The 14,741-nt window shown below is 41.5% G+C and overlaps 1 long non-coding RNA gene across 10 annotated transcripts; it reads left to right on the top strand.

The window, feature by feature from the left end:
• Positions 1 to 2,792: 2,792 nt before the first annotated feature.
• On the top strand, positions 2,793 to 14,446 carry LOC133886839 (uncharacterized). 10 transcript variants are annotated; one of them, XR_009903449.1, is made up of 12 exons: positions 2,793 to 2,815; positions 3,539 to 3,749; positions 5,331 to 5,406; positions 5,719 to 5,778; positions 6,185 to 6,272; positions 6,379 to 6,433; positions 7,062 to 7,121; positions 7,273 to 7,407; positions 7,493 to 7,679; positions 7,840 to 8,176; positions 9,075 to 9,282; positions 14,008 to 14,446. It is a non-coding gene; the product is annotated as an uncharacterized LOC133886839 (long non-coding RNA). The 10 variants fall into 10 exon arrangements; XR_009903448.1 differs by lacking the exon at positions 14,008 to 14,446 and having other exon boundaries at positions 2,794 to 2,815; positions 9,075 to 9,457; XR_009903450.1 differs by lacking the exon at positions 14,008 to 14,446 and having other exon boundaries at positions 2,794 to 2,815; positions 9,118 to 9,456.
• Positions 14,447 to 14,741: the final 295 nt, after the last annotated feature.

The raw sequence follows: 14,741 nt of genomic DNA, 5'->3' as shown, positions 1-14,741 counted from the left end.
TATGTCATCGTTGCCAAGCTTCGTCGCACCCCAACGACGTAGCACCTCCGACTCCACAATAGCATGCTCAACCCTTGCCTGTCAGCCGCCCACCGTGAAGCATGAAGCGCAGCTCCAAGGATGCAGAAGCCTCGTCATCAACCCAGCCCGTATCCTCATCGCAGCCAATCAACACATCGGTCCCAGCCAGCGTAGGCAGGAAACTCTAAGGTAATGCCTCCACGGAGGATACGACGATCGAACTGTGGCCTAGGGATGGCAACGGGGCGGGTTCGAGTCGGGTCCCCGCGGGTTTTAGACCCGGCGTGGGCGGGGGGGGGGGGGGGGTCCTAAATATCCCCCACTGGTCTTCGGGTTCGGGGACCCGAAACGGGGTGGGGGCGGGGGCGGGGGCGGGTTTTAAATATCCCCTGGCGAGCAACGGCATCCCGAGTACCATCTCCGGCGTGAGGCTAGCCCCGGCGCAAGGCGAATCCCATCCTCGGCGACGGCGGCGAGCGACAAGCCCCAATCCCCCGGCGGCCTATTGTTCTATTGGTCTTCGGGTTTCGGGGACCCGTCGGGTTCGAGGCTGGGTGGGGATTTGCACCCGAAAGACAATTCGAGGCGGGTTCGGGTTTGATTCTCAGGTTTCGGGTGCGGGTCCGCGGATGCTCCACCCGGCCCCGACCTGCCCCGTTGCCATCCCTACTGTGGCCATTACTGTGTTTCTATCACATCTTTATTCTCATAATTTTGTTTATGTAGTGTTGATTGTGGTATTTTCGAGATCAAGTACATGGACCTGTGGAGTGTCAATGCTAAGCTAGTGGATGAGTCCTCTCAAACATTCGACTTTAAATTGTCAATGATTTATTGTTTAGTCAACACAATGCTATAGACATAAGTGCAACTAAGAATTAGTATGTTTGAATTCACGTGCTGATATTTTGTGATTTGTTACACACAGACACAGTGCCTGCAATCATACTGCTATTTCATTTTTTTTATCCGCTCCACGATTGGCACCAATTTGCATTTTGAATGTGAGTCTACATGTTTATCATTTGTTTGTATATTTTGCATTCTTCAATGTGACTATTTGATCTTGCTTCGCCATGTTCAGATCTTCATGTGATTACCATGTTCAGATCTTCCTTTTGTTGGTACTTTATTTTGTTATGTTTTGGGCTTTAATTGTGGAACCGACTGTATGTTGTGAGAAATTTAAGATTAGTTGGTGGGCAGTTAGCTGTGAGCTTTTTTGTTTGGGCATGTCAGCTACACGTGTGATGATACAATATGCTAACGGATTTGTGATTTGAACCCGTTATGCTAAGTCAGCCTGTTTTAGGAATGTGACAGATTTTTTCTTTTATTATCTGTCAGATTCTTCTTTTGGCACGCGGCAGCTTCTTATTAGATGAAAATTCGACAGATATTCACTTACAAAATCTGTTGACAGACAGCTAGACAGTCCCATATAATAAACATGCCAACCAAAGATTGATCGGCTTCTCTGCTCATTAACTCGACACATCTAACAGCAGCAACAGGACTTGTCAAGGAGGAAACAGGAATTTTGAGTTGGGTTTACGTTTGTCCGTCTTTCGTATGCTTGATTTGTGTCCGTGCTCGCGTGGTGGTGTGCGGTTTCGTATGGCGGGCGTGAGTGTGAGGCTTCATATGGCGGGCGGGCGTGTGCGATTCGGGGTTCCTGGGCGCGTGCGTTACTGCGTGTATGCGATTTGGGGCTCGTGGCCGCGTGCGTGTTTGCGATTTGGGGATTTAGGGTTCGTGGGCGTGTGCCTGTATGCAATTTAGGATTCTTGGGGGTGTGCGTGAAAATTGGATTCGAATTGTTAAATTTGTGCGTGCATACTGAATCCGAACTGCTCAATTGAACTTTGAGTGCGAAAACTGAAATCAAACTGTTAAATTCGTGCGTACTGAATCCGACTCGTTGAATGGAATTTTGTGTGCGAAAATTGAACTCGTACTGTTACAATTAGAGCATGCACACTGAAATGCGAACTTTCTGTCGAGTCTGATTAATAGACGAAGTCTACTGAATTATCTACACTCAGATGAATGTGTTTGTGTAATCAGCTTCATACAAGCATTGTTCATACGATTAATATGTAAAATACGTGATGCATACAACCATTTGTGCTTTAAACTGAAAAGTTTAAAAGGTGTTGATCAGAATTTATGTATGTTGGTTCAATACTTTTGGATGTATCCGCTTAAACTACTGCTAAATGTATGAATTGTTGGTTCATTGCGTTCAAAACCTGCTGAAACTCTGTTGAAGTGAGCTTTCCATTCGGCAATATCTGTATGAGTGTATGCCATGTATGGCTTGTCCAGTGGCCCAATATTTAAGGATATGTGGCTAGATGCATATGGCGTGCTGTGGATTGGATCATAATCTTGTGAGTATAGCGTCTGTTGGAGACAGACAAGTGCTTAAATGATTTGGTTTTACGAATTCTGGGCCCTACCGGGAACTGTTGGTCATGAAAACCAGGTGATTTATGTCTTACCGGATTCTGAGAGGTTGTTTCTGAAGAACATGACATAGTGGGCGGTATGAGATGTTGGTGTGCCATGCATAAAAAGAGAAGTCACAAAAGACGCTGTTATGTTGTGGTTTCAAAAGGATATCTGTTATTTCATGAGGAGGAACTAGGAGAATGTGGCCATGATAGCGACTAACTAAAGAATGGATATATATGAACCGGATCATTTATGGATGACCATCTTTGGATTTTTTCCATTTACTGCTGGACATTGTGGTTCAAAGGGAACTTTGTTCTTGCTTCATTATTCATTGGTAGCGTGCTCTCTATGCTTTGTATTGTCTCTTTGTGCTTGTGTGATTTATTTTATTTTGATACCAGTGCTTGAATTCAGCCTCAGTTGTTGCAGATAGAAAATAATTCTAGCAAGTGGAAGCTTGTTGGTGAATTAGGCGGCATTCTTACTGGTTGTCTTTTGATTTAACTACCATTCAAATTAGCAGACTCCTGAGCATATTTATTAGGCTCAACTGCTACCAGAGGATAAGACAACCTTTTCATAGATTCTTCCGTTGGATTTCGGCAATTTCTTGTGACTGTAATGCTTGCCCTATATCAAGAAGGTGGACTTATCAGTATCTTGGAAGATGACTCCACTGAATGATGCCCATAATACGTTCGATGTGCTATGATCATGTGATTAGCAACTTTTACAATTAACTGAGCCACATATCCTTAAATATTGTGCATCAGACAAAGTTTCACTCTCTTGAACCAAATATATATGCAGTCAGGATTTTTCTATAAGGAATGATTATGCCTTGTAGTATTATAAATCGGTGTCCGGTGGGTTTGATGTTTCTTATGCTTTGGCTTCACCATTATTATGGCTTTCCTTTGACATGTAATACCATGATATAACTTTATCGGATTTGCGTATTCCTGATCTTGTACATGTACATTGTTTTTGTTCAGACTTGATTTCTGCCTTCTTCATGTTCATGTTAGTTAAACTCAGGTATTTCTGTTTATCACAGGCTGAGGAGAAGATAAGGGTGCTATATGATCAGAAACATAAGGAGCTAAAAAAATTGGATGAGAGGGTGCTGATGCTCATAAGCTTGAGGCAATTGACATTTATATCAGGAAGCTATCAACAAAGATAAGCATTGCCATGTCAAGTTGTCAACACTACATCTAAAAAGATCAACAACCTGAGAGATCACAAACACGGGAGCTGATTCAAGGGTATGTAATGTATTTCACTTTCCAAAAACAATAATGAATTAAGACGAGTATGCATATATAATTTTTTTGTACAGAGTGCATGGATATTTTGAATGAACTGAGTAGATCTGGTAGGATTGCTTGTTGCGAACCAAGGGTTTTTGGTCATTTCTGGTGCGCATTTGGTACACATTTGTTTGTATGTAAAGTGACTTGTTTCAAATTTGTACATCCACCATTCAGTTCTAACAGAAAATCATTAAATTACCCTATCCATTTGCTGTTCTTGGCTTCAAGCATGTCAATAGCAGCAGTTTGATATTCCTCATCTGAAATATTTCTGTTTGCTAGAAATACTACAATGAATTGAACAGGGAAGGGTGATTCATATCCCCTTCATCTTATTCTTCCATAGACTCTAGGACATCCAGTTGCCTATCAGTAGGTTCCCCTGTTCTACAACTGAAAAGACAGAAACGGCGATGAAATTTTTGGTACCAGCTTGGACTAGCACTTTAGGCCAGACACTGCTAAAAGTCATCTACTTAAGACTATCCTTTTATTTAGATACCAGGATACTGAACGCAAAGACCTGTAGTGTCTTGTTTGGATACAAGACCATGACTTTCAAATATTCCCAAACAATGGTTGCTCATGTTAGTGCTCTTAAGTACTAATCTGTATATCTAGGCATATATATGACTAAGGAGTTTCTCTGCGTCAGCCTTGAAATTTAAATTCACAGCATCCACTAAGCCCAAGAGGTGAGCCAAATTTTTTTCTGCTATTTTCTTTTACCCTTGCTTCTTATTGTTTTTTCAACATGTAGCTTCAGCTGAACTTTGCTATTTTTTTAAATACATGGGGTGGTGGTGCTGGTCTTATTTGGTGCTGCAGACCACCCTGTTCCGAATTTTCTCCGATCTAGGTTTCCCGGATGTGTAGATTGATCAAAATTTTATGTATATGGTTATGAAATTGTGTTCCATTTATTGTGTGCTTGTGCGAGCTGCCATCGATGTTTGCCCCCGCATTCCACATTGTTTGGAACATAGGTATTTGGAGGAATTATATTTCGTTGGGATTGAAACGGACGAATTGCAGTTGAGGCTTGAGAGCTAATGGAGAAACAAACCGTGGCTGTTGTATGAACATGACTAACTGACTTATTAAATTGCTCGAGGCATACTATAGTCGAATAATAAAAGGGATAATTGGCCTCTTTGAGAAACTGGTAAAGGAATAACTGCACATCAACTAGCAGTCAGATGGTAAACTTAGGATTTTTAGCGAGAGCTTATGTTAATGTTGTCGTGGACTGTCTGGTTGTATCACCCTCTCGGGCCATCTGTGTTGCTGTAAATGTTTTTTTTGACATCTTATATATTGTTCTAAGAGGGCTTGTTGCCTACAGTTACATATTACAACGAATCTGTTGATGTTCAAAGTGAGAATCCTTAATTCTAGATTGTGAGTTAGATTTGTAGTGTTTTCTTTTATCTTTTGAAATAGTTCTCAGGTCCAAAAAATCTAGATAATTCAGCACATGCAGTATCAGTTTTCCTTTTCTTAAGCTTATGTGACCATCCTCTTGTTTTTCAGCACTTAACCCTGACAAGTGGTTACAGTTCAAGCTCCAAGGGAAGGCCACAGTTAGCCACAATTCACAGTTCTTCAGGTACTGACTGTAGAGGTTCTTGGATAATGTTGTTTCAGAAATAAGTTTTTCCGTTACTTCTTTATCTTCTTGTTTGATTAGATAAACGGTCATGTCGTTGCTGAGTGGATTATTTTGTAAACTCATCTAGTATGCGATATTTATTAGTATTGATTATTGCGTTCACCATTAACTTTTGTGGTGTGTTTTTCAAATTGGAAATCAAATTCATTGATAAAGAAGATCAGTTCATAATCATCTTAACCATATCACTTTATTTTATTAAGTTGGTCTGCCTTATCCAGAGACTTATATTAGTAATTGGCTTTGCAGATTTTCATTTGACCCATCAACTAATCTGGGACTTGATGTTGCTTTGTGTCTCATCACAAGGTACATCCTCCACTTGCTAGGTGCCATATATATCTTTTCTATCGAGTTTTAATGAAATCATCCTTATTTTTCAATTGATATATATGCGCTGATGATATTTATTATCTTGATTGAAGCCAGTGTTCTAATTAATAACTGTCATTGTGCAACGCAAGATGTTCTTTGTGTTACGCTAATACAAAGATGCCATTCTTTGTTATCTGTTTATGTTCACTACATTTTTTTAGCAGTTTAGTATATATAGTCCAGAGAGCACTGCACTGCCTTGTAGACTATTTGTGTACATTAAAGCATGATTCGTTTTGTTTGTACCTTGCACCGCTTTTCCTGATAGCTATGAGCTAGTAGTTCTTTGTATGTATTTCTTTCCTGTTTGCTAACTACCTCAAAATTGAACTCATTGTAGGGCTCCTATTGGTGAGGAAGTAACTATGCTAAATTAATCAAATGTGTCACATGCCATCTAACAGAGTATCCTCCTGAAACTTACATGGGTACTTTGAAATACATTAGCACAAGCAAGGAAGAAGCAGACATGCAAGCTGCTCTTCTGTTTTCTTCTATAAGATTTGAATCAGTACTTTATCCTGTTTTCTGCAGGTACGCACCTATTTCCGATCTAGATTCCAAAGGATATTTTGACCTATTAATCAAGGTACCCACAAAATTTGTTGTCTAAATTCTAGATTCTTCTATTTTCCTGTAAATCACCAGAGTTCCGATGTAAATTTGCCTTGAAAACGAAGTAGAAAATACTAGAAAAGATCTCTGCCATGTTTTTCTCTTTTCTGATTGCACTTTGTGCAGGTTTATCCTAACGGGAAAATGAGTCAGTATTTTGCAAATTTGAAACCATTTTTGTTTTACAAGATCAAATGTACATATTACCATGCTGCCATGCCAGATCATCTTCTTTAGTGGAGATTTTGATTTCTTCCTATCTCATTTAACCAATATTAAACGATTAGCTTCTTTTTAGTTTGTAGCTATTTTTCCCACTTCACGCTCACCTCTTTTATTTTTAAAGACCCACATCTGGATTCCTTTTTGAAACCTTAATTTAATATGATTGTATTTTCTTGGGTGTGTTCTGAAAAATAGTTTACCTCACAACTTTGAGTTTTAGTTTCTTCATTTTCCTATTACAGTTAGTACTTAGTGAACTATCTGATTCATGTTGCTCAGTGATAATTAAGATTGAAAAGGGCGTTATAGCTAATCGCTTCCATTTCTTCTCTTGTCACTGTTGACAATAGGGCTGAACAATTCAATTTGCCTTGCAGATGCATTTTAGTGGATGAACAGGATAAGATCATCGGCCATGAGTCCAAGTATAACTATAAGTATTAATCCTTTCATTCATTTGTGTTATTGTGTGTGGTGCCATTCCGTGCAGCCTTATCTAACACTGTACTGGTTGTTTCCTTTCTTTCATACTTGCTCTTTACTAAATTTTCTAGTTTACACACTATTTACGTCTTACTAATATGGCAGGAGCTCAAAATCATTATGATCGATCCCTTGAAAGGCGTACATGGAAAGGAGTGTTGCGTCCTCACGCAGATCACAACAAGCGCTACAAGATCCTATCACAGGCTAAGGACCGTAGCCGTGACACTAATGTCTCAGGTACATGTTATTTCATAAGCAATCTGTCTATTTTTACCAATCTAACAATGATGTTATTGATACCACACTATATGCTACTGTGAAGGGAGCTGTGTTTTCTACTCTATGGCTACTGCACTTGAAGCAGCAAATCGAGTTTGCGGAGTGGAGGTTGATGAGTTATCATGGGAGGACCTATATGATATGGTTGGGCCATATAATCCACGCGCACTGCTGCAGCTCTGCGAATGCTAAAGTACCGTGGAATTCGGAGAAGAGAGGATTATAAGAAGGTATATTATTGTACTAGATTTAATTTCTCATGCATTTAAATTTCACTTTTGCCTTCTTGAGCTGAATGATATTTGTAGTGAATGATGCTTTGCCATATTGTACTAAATGTTGTTTCCACAATTTAAAGTTTGCTTTTGCCATCTTGTATTGCTTTTGCAGAGAAATTTCAATTGCAAGCGATACAAGATAAGCCAATTTTACCAGTTTTGCAATGTGGACATCATTGATGACGATGTACCCTGTGGCTTGGATCGCCACAATATGAAGGCAGCCATTGATAATTTCCTTAGCAGGACTGTATTGCTCGCCCACTTTCCCATCAGTGATAATTACTATGATCTGGTTGATGGAGGAGAGCACATTTATGCCTATGACAAGGATGACGAAGTTTTGGGAGAAGGAGATGGGCCCGGAGGCATTCCTACTCATTTGGTAGTCATAACAGGTTTCGGATTTGAGGAGAGGATACCATATTTTGAATTCTTAGATAGTAACGGTAAGAAGTTCGGTAAAAAGGGTTTCGGTAAAATTTTACCTAGTAGCATAATGTCAATGTATGCATTCGATATTATCATAGATTAGATTAACCTACTTAAGTAGTACTCTGTGTTTTCGGAACTTAGTGTAGCTCCTGAGACCTATTATGAAAAACTTGATGTATCTACCAATTTTGTTAACTTGTGTTGTCAAAAGTCAGAATGCATATGAAGTGCTTTGTGAAGAACCTGGTGGTCTGTCAATTTCAGTTTTGTTGTTGTGAGCTTACTGTGTCAAATTGAATTACATGCATACAGTGAGATTGTAGGTCCATGAAATTATGCAGAGCACGAGAGCCATAGGTCTATCTACAATTCTACTTACCTATACTACTAAAGAAGAGTGTATAAACTAGGATTGATCCTTGGTATGTTAGGAGCAGCAGCAGACTAGCAGTGCATTATTTATGTACTTACCTATACTACTAAACAAGAGTGTATAAACTAGGATTGATCCTTGGTATGTTAGGAGCAGCAGCAGACTAGCAGTGCATTATTTATGTGCAAATGGTGTGGCCAAAATAATGGTCAGTTTGTGTTGCTCTAGTGAGGACCTTTAACTTGGACTTGTGCTGGAGCTCATGTCATCGTAATTCTAGATGTTAAAACTCTACTTATATGCAAGCCTGTAATTAAAACTAGATCATGTGCTTCTGCTGCAGTTTCCTAACACTGTGACTGGAGGAACTCAACTTGCAATCATACTTGAGTCTGCTATATTAATTGGGTGTAAACATGCACGCTTGTGCGATCAGTCCTGTGTAGAGGCAAAATTAGAGGCTATGCACGCGAGCTAAGTGATTCAATTTGCAGTGGTATTTGTGGCTTGCTAAATCTTTACATTGGCTTGCGTGACAGAGATACCTAGCTGTTTGCATATTTGCTGACCGAATGACTTCAGTTATGATCAAGGGCGAGATCGATACCACCAGCATTGCTCAACCATGGACCTCTTGATGGGTTCACCAGTCTACTGGACAGAAATGCTTCTATTCGTGATAGGCCTAAGCATTTCCATCTGAATGGCTTTGTTCATCATATTCGGGATGGATTTGGAGATGATCAGGTGAACAATTAGCTATGCTATGGTTCAGTTCAACCAATCATTATCTGTGCAGTCATTCATTTAGTTTAATTACTTGGAAAGATAGGTAGCCATCTGTGTTGCAGTATGTTTTAGTACCTGAATTAGCTTTGATGAAAAAGTCCCATTTATTTCACTGCACAACTGTAATCACACTGCGAAATGAGTATCTTCCATTAATTCAATTTATAAGATGAGTTTACTTGGTTCCTTACAGATCTGGTTATTTGACTTACCGAGTTTAACTCTCAATTTCTTGATCAATAAAATCAGGCACATGTGGTCAGTTTCAGCATGAGTAGTTCAGCCATAGCAGTAGTGTCATCATAAATGACAACTGCATGCCTGCATACATGACACCAATTAAGTTCGAATCTCTTACTAGTCTCAATCCGGTCGTGTTCCCGAGCTGTGAGAGCGTCCACGTCAGCCTCATTCTTTTTACACCGTTGGATGGAAACCGAACGATCGAGATAAGGAGAAGCCTGGTGGATGTCTGGAGAATTCTTGCTCCATCGCCTCCTCTCCGGTCCTCTCCTTCTTCCCCGGCGGCAACGAATCCTGATAGAAGCCCGCATCCCCCGGTTGCTTCCATTCGATTCCACATCCCTCCTCGCATGAAACCCCCTCCCCCTCTCCCATCTCCTCCCCATGTCAGCCGTCTCCCCATTGTCATACGCCCCGCCGCCCTTTCTTGCTCTAGCCGCCAGGAGACCAAGGCCGAGCCGCCTCCCTCTCTCAAGTTTATCTCCAATCGTCGTCTCCCCCGAGTGCTTCTCCTCTATCTCCTCAAAACCGAGATCCCCATTTATCTCTAGCCAAATCCAACCGGATAAGCTCTCCACTGCCGCAATCTCCTGCAAATATTAACGATTTTGGTTACAATCTCTTCATCCCGATGCACCAGGGGGGAGAAGGGATTGGTGCTGCCGACATGCGCAAAGGAGAGGCGGGCGAAGCTGCCCCTGCTGCCTTCCGGCGCTTAGCGGTTGCTTCTCAGAGAGGAAGGCATGGTGACGCAAGCAGTGGCGAGTGAGATCGTGGCGGTGGGTGTGATCGGAGCGAGGCAAATGGACTCGGGCATCGCCTAGCTCGCCACTGCTGCCGGATGCGGCGTCCTCCTCGACTCCGACACCGGCGCCCTCTGCCGCGCCGTCGCCTCCATCTCCGTCTCGCTCCGCCGCCTCGCCACCAAGGGCCAGCTATCCCAGGTGACCGCGTTGACATCCTCCGCACCCTCCCCGGATCAGCTGTCAAGGTAGCGCTTTGCTTTGACAAATTTTGGTTGGTCTCACGCTGCGTGCGAAGACTCAATCAAGTGGATGAGGTGCGTTTCCAGCGTGCAAGACCTCAGGGACGCGGATCTTGTGGTCGGGGCCATCGTTGAGTCCGAAGATGTGAAGAATAAGCTGTTCGTGGAGTTGGATAACATCACGAAGCCCTCCGCCATACTTGCGTCCAACACTAGCTCCATCTCTATAACCCGCCTGGCTTCAGCTATCTCTGGGCAAGAATTCGAATTTAGTGTTCATGATTGTGAAGTGAGTTTCATGCTGCAGGTGATAGGCATGCACTTTTTTTTTTCTCGAACACGCGGAGAGATGTGTATCTTTGTATTAAATGAGAAGAGAAGAAATGTTCCGGTTACAGCAATCCTCCTAACGGAGGGAACTTACACCCCACTCACACTAACCAAGAAGATACATATGCGCCACAAAAAGATAAGAACAAGACCACTAAGAAGATTTATCCTAACCCGGCCAAAGGGCACGAAGACCCTTGGCCCCAGCTAAGCACCATAGGCAAGCTTCGCTCGAGACCTCGCGCAGCACCTCCTAGACCCTTGGGGAAGCTCCATGAAGACACATGCATTGCGATGCTTTCAAATCCACCATCCCCCAAGATAACAAGGGAGTTGAAACCTTTGCAGTGTTGTTTGTCCACCCTCCGCAGCGCCTTTCTCCACCATGTTGCAAAGACAGTGTCGACCAGTACTAGAGTAAGCTGTTGGAGGCCAATCCGGCTGAAAAGTTGGAACCAGACCTCCCTTACAAATACGTAGTTTGTTAGAATGTGTTGAACTGATTCATCATGTTGATCACACAAGGGACAGCTCTCTGGATGAGGCAAACCACAACGAGCAAGACGGTCTGCAGTCCAACAGCGGTTCTGATTGCAAGCCATAGAAAAAATTTGCAGCGCAACGAAGTCCATTATCGCCATAAACGCTTCCAAGGTTTAAAGCATAGGCATGCACTTTTTCAACCCTCTGCCTATAATGAAATTGATCGAGATTATTCGAGGAGCTGATTCATCAGATGAGGTTTTTGTTGCCGTTAAATATTTTTATGAAAGGTAACTGAAAGATTTATGCTTTGTTCTTTTGCCTGATATTATGTGCAAGTATGAAAGCTAATTCTACAACTGATTCTGCTCATAGCTAGTAGCACGAAACAAGTGAATTTGTCAAAAAGACATTGAGTTTGCTTCATTCAAAACAGGGTTTGCTTCATTCAAAACAGGGTTTGCTTGCTTTGGGTTTATTTTAACCTGATATGCTGTGTAATATCACTGTCCTTCTTCCAAAACGATGTGTGCTCCCTTGCCATTGTGTGTGTCATTTGTATATTAAACTCTTACATATCTATTTATGTGATGGGTCAAAAGGGTGTGCCAACGGCACGCTTCTTTTCTAGTACCATTTAGCTGCGAACGGCGGATGGGACAGCAACTGCACGCCGTTGCATAGCTGCCCAACGTCAGACGATCCGGTTCCGTTTCAGAGAAGAGCAAGCAGACCCACTAATTGACTAGCAGTAAGCATGTACGCGAAACTCGGATGATCTCACGGTTATTACAGAAAAAAATAATTCACAAAGCACCAACCATGCTCTGTTTCCATATCTCATATACAGAGCTCGAAATGCTCTTATACCTCTTTCACTGGCTGAATATATCTAGGGCTTTACACAGGCTGCAGTCCCTAAAATGTAATTCGATGGTGGTGAGATCCTGACCAGCAGCTGGCACAAACCTCTCATCTAGTGCTATGGCTACTTCTGACAATCACAAGCAGTAGTGCCGCCTTATTTAGGGCATGTAGTACATTTTGGTTGGTTCACATTAAAGTACATTTTGGTTGGTTCTCGTTAAATGCTGGAATCATAATTTTAATTCCGCTGCTCTCTAGTGATTTCTCCTATCAAGTTGTCATTTATTAAATGCATGGTGTAGACTACACGTCTGTTTTAGTTCTTATTTCTAATCTGTGGTGCTAGCGAGACTGATTATTCAGCTATTGACTGTGCCCAGTGGCATATGCTTCTTTATTTATTTTTTTAAGATCAAACATTTCTTCTGTTCAGTCAGTCCTACTTTTGTGAAAAGCATAATAGGGATTTCTGCTTACAAGATGAAGTATCACGCAAACCAAAAGACAAAACCCAGGCAAGACACTACAGCATGGTTATTCTAATATTCTTATCCTATAATGTACTAATTTATAAAAATATTTCTAACCCTAAGTTATTTGGTAAAAAAATGAGTTCCTTTGTAATACAACATATACTCGTACGCGCAACCAAACACAATCTATTCTCAGCTAGACTGAGTACATGCAGCCAACCAAACAGACCATACTACGAGTCTGATTGTTTGAGCTTCTGCTTTTGGCTTCTGCTTCTGGAATTGCTTTTGGCTTCTCTGAGAAGCTGCATCTGTGAGAAGCTGTTGACTTCTACAATAGATTTTTGGTTTCTCAACACGTAACTTCTCTCAGAAGCAGCTGAAAACTAGCTTCTCAGCTTCTAATTCATTTTCCTCAGAAGCAGCTACTGGCTTCTCCAGAAACAGCTTCTTAGCAAACCCGTTTGTTTCAGCTTCTGGCTTCAGAAACCAGCTTCGATTGCAAACAAATAGGCCCTACATCTCCCTAACTTAACTCAACTCAGCCTGCATGACTCGTACAAACATGCCCTTGATACCTAGGCATGCATTTGAGCGTGTATGTGTACAGAGTCGTACATGTGTGTGATTATTTTTCTTAAAATGTATGTGTGATTAACTACAAACTTACCGGACTGATACAGCATCCTGAGTCATGACACTTGAACTCCTGGTGTTAATCAATTCCAGAACGGAAATGCTTGTTGCACGGTGTCCGATGCATCGAACGCCAGCCCGTTCAGCCCACAGTACATTGGGCCGGTCCAAAAATATTTCGCATCTACAATGTTTCGGATGTTCAAATTGAATGTTTCAGAAGTTATTTTCGTATGTTGCATCCCGGAATGTCGTGTACAGATCCGGACCCGAAAAAATTATCCATTCGAGTTAATTCCTATATATCTCTAATGTTTCAGACGTTCAAATTGAATGTTTCAGAAGTTATAAAATTTTGTTGCAGAAGTTATTTTCGTATGTTGCATTCCGGAATCTCGTGTATAGATCCGAATCCGATTTTTTTTCCGCATCTCCAATGTTTCAGACGTTCAAATTGAATATTGCAGACGTTATAATTTTTTTTTGCAGAAAGTCTTCGAGAATGTTGCAGACATCGTCCGATGAAATTAACTCAAATGGATAATTTTTTTGTCTGGATCTGTGCTATTTTGGTGTATTTTTTGATATTGCAAACATTGTTTTCAGATGTTGCAAACGTTGATTTTAGATATTGCAGACGTTAATTTCAGATGTTGCGACTCGCAGATGGAGCGTCCGATCGTCCGGACGTCGGGCGCTAGCTTCGTCCATCCCAGAACGATGATCAGAAGCTCTATTCCTCGAGACACGAGGCCTGAAAAGTTCATGTTGAATTAAATCTACGAAAACTCGTGTGAACCTAACATTATTTGTCGCTATGCGACCGCCTCGCAGTAGAGACACACAAGATGACACAGTTATCAGTAGATCGTTCATTGTGACCCTGTTCAGAAACGTAGGGAGTTACAATACTTGGTATAGTCCGCTCAATGCAACAGCATGAACAGTTAGCGAGGAAGAAAATTGACGAGGATGGCACAAGAACGACAAGCAGAGAAGGCACATATAAGTTCATGTTGCTTCTCATACCCAGTGGTGCTCATTCAGTTTAATGCATTTGTTTCCACTAGGGCTGATCGACTTGGGTAGAAGAGGCGGTATATATGGATGCGTGGAATATGTATATTTAAGGTCTGTACCGTTCAAGGTACTCAATTCTAGCTTGTTAATTGAAATGCAGATGAAAAGAACTTTACTTTTGATCTATCTATAGCTATTGCAGAAGATTCAGTAGTACCTGCCTGACTGTTCAGTTTTCACATGCATGCAAATTATATTGACGGTCATAACATACACACTAAAGCTCATAACATGCAATATTTGCTCACGTTCCAGGCAAAGGTCATAATTCGTAGGGATGGGCATTTTTACACCGAACCTAATAAACTGAACCGAATAAA

The sequence above is a fragment of the Phragmites australis genome, chromosome 12 (genome assembly GCF_958298935.1).
Source record: "Phragmites australis chromosome 12, lpPhrAust1.1, whole genome shotgun sequence".
NCBI classification, from domain to species: Eukaryota; Viridiplantae; Streptophyta; class Magnoliopsida; order Poales; family Poaceae; genus Phragmites; species Phragmites australis.
Note: the sequence above shows the minus strand (reverse complement) of the source record. Positions and strands in the feature narration are given on the sequence as shown.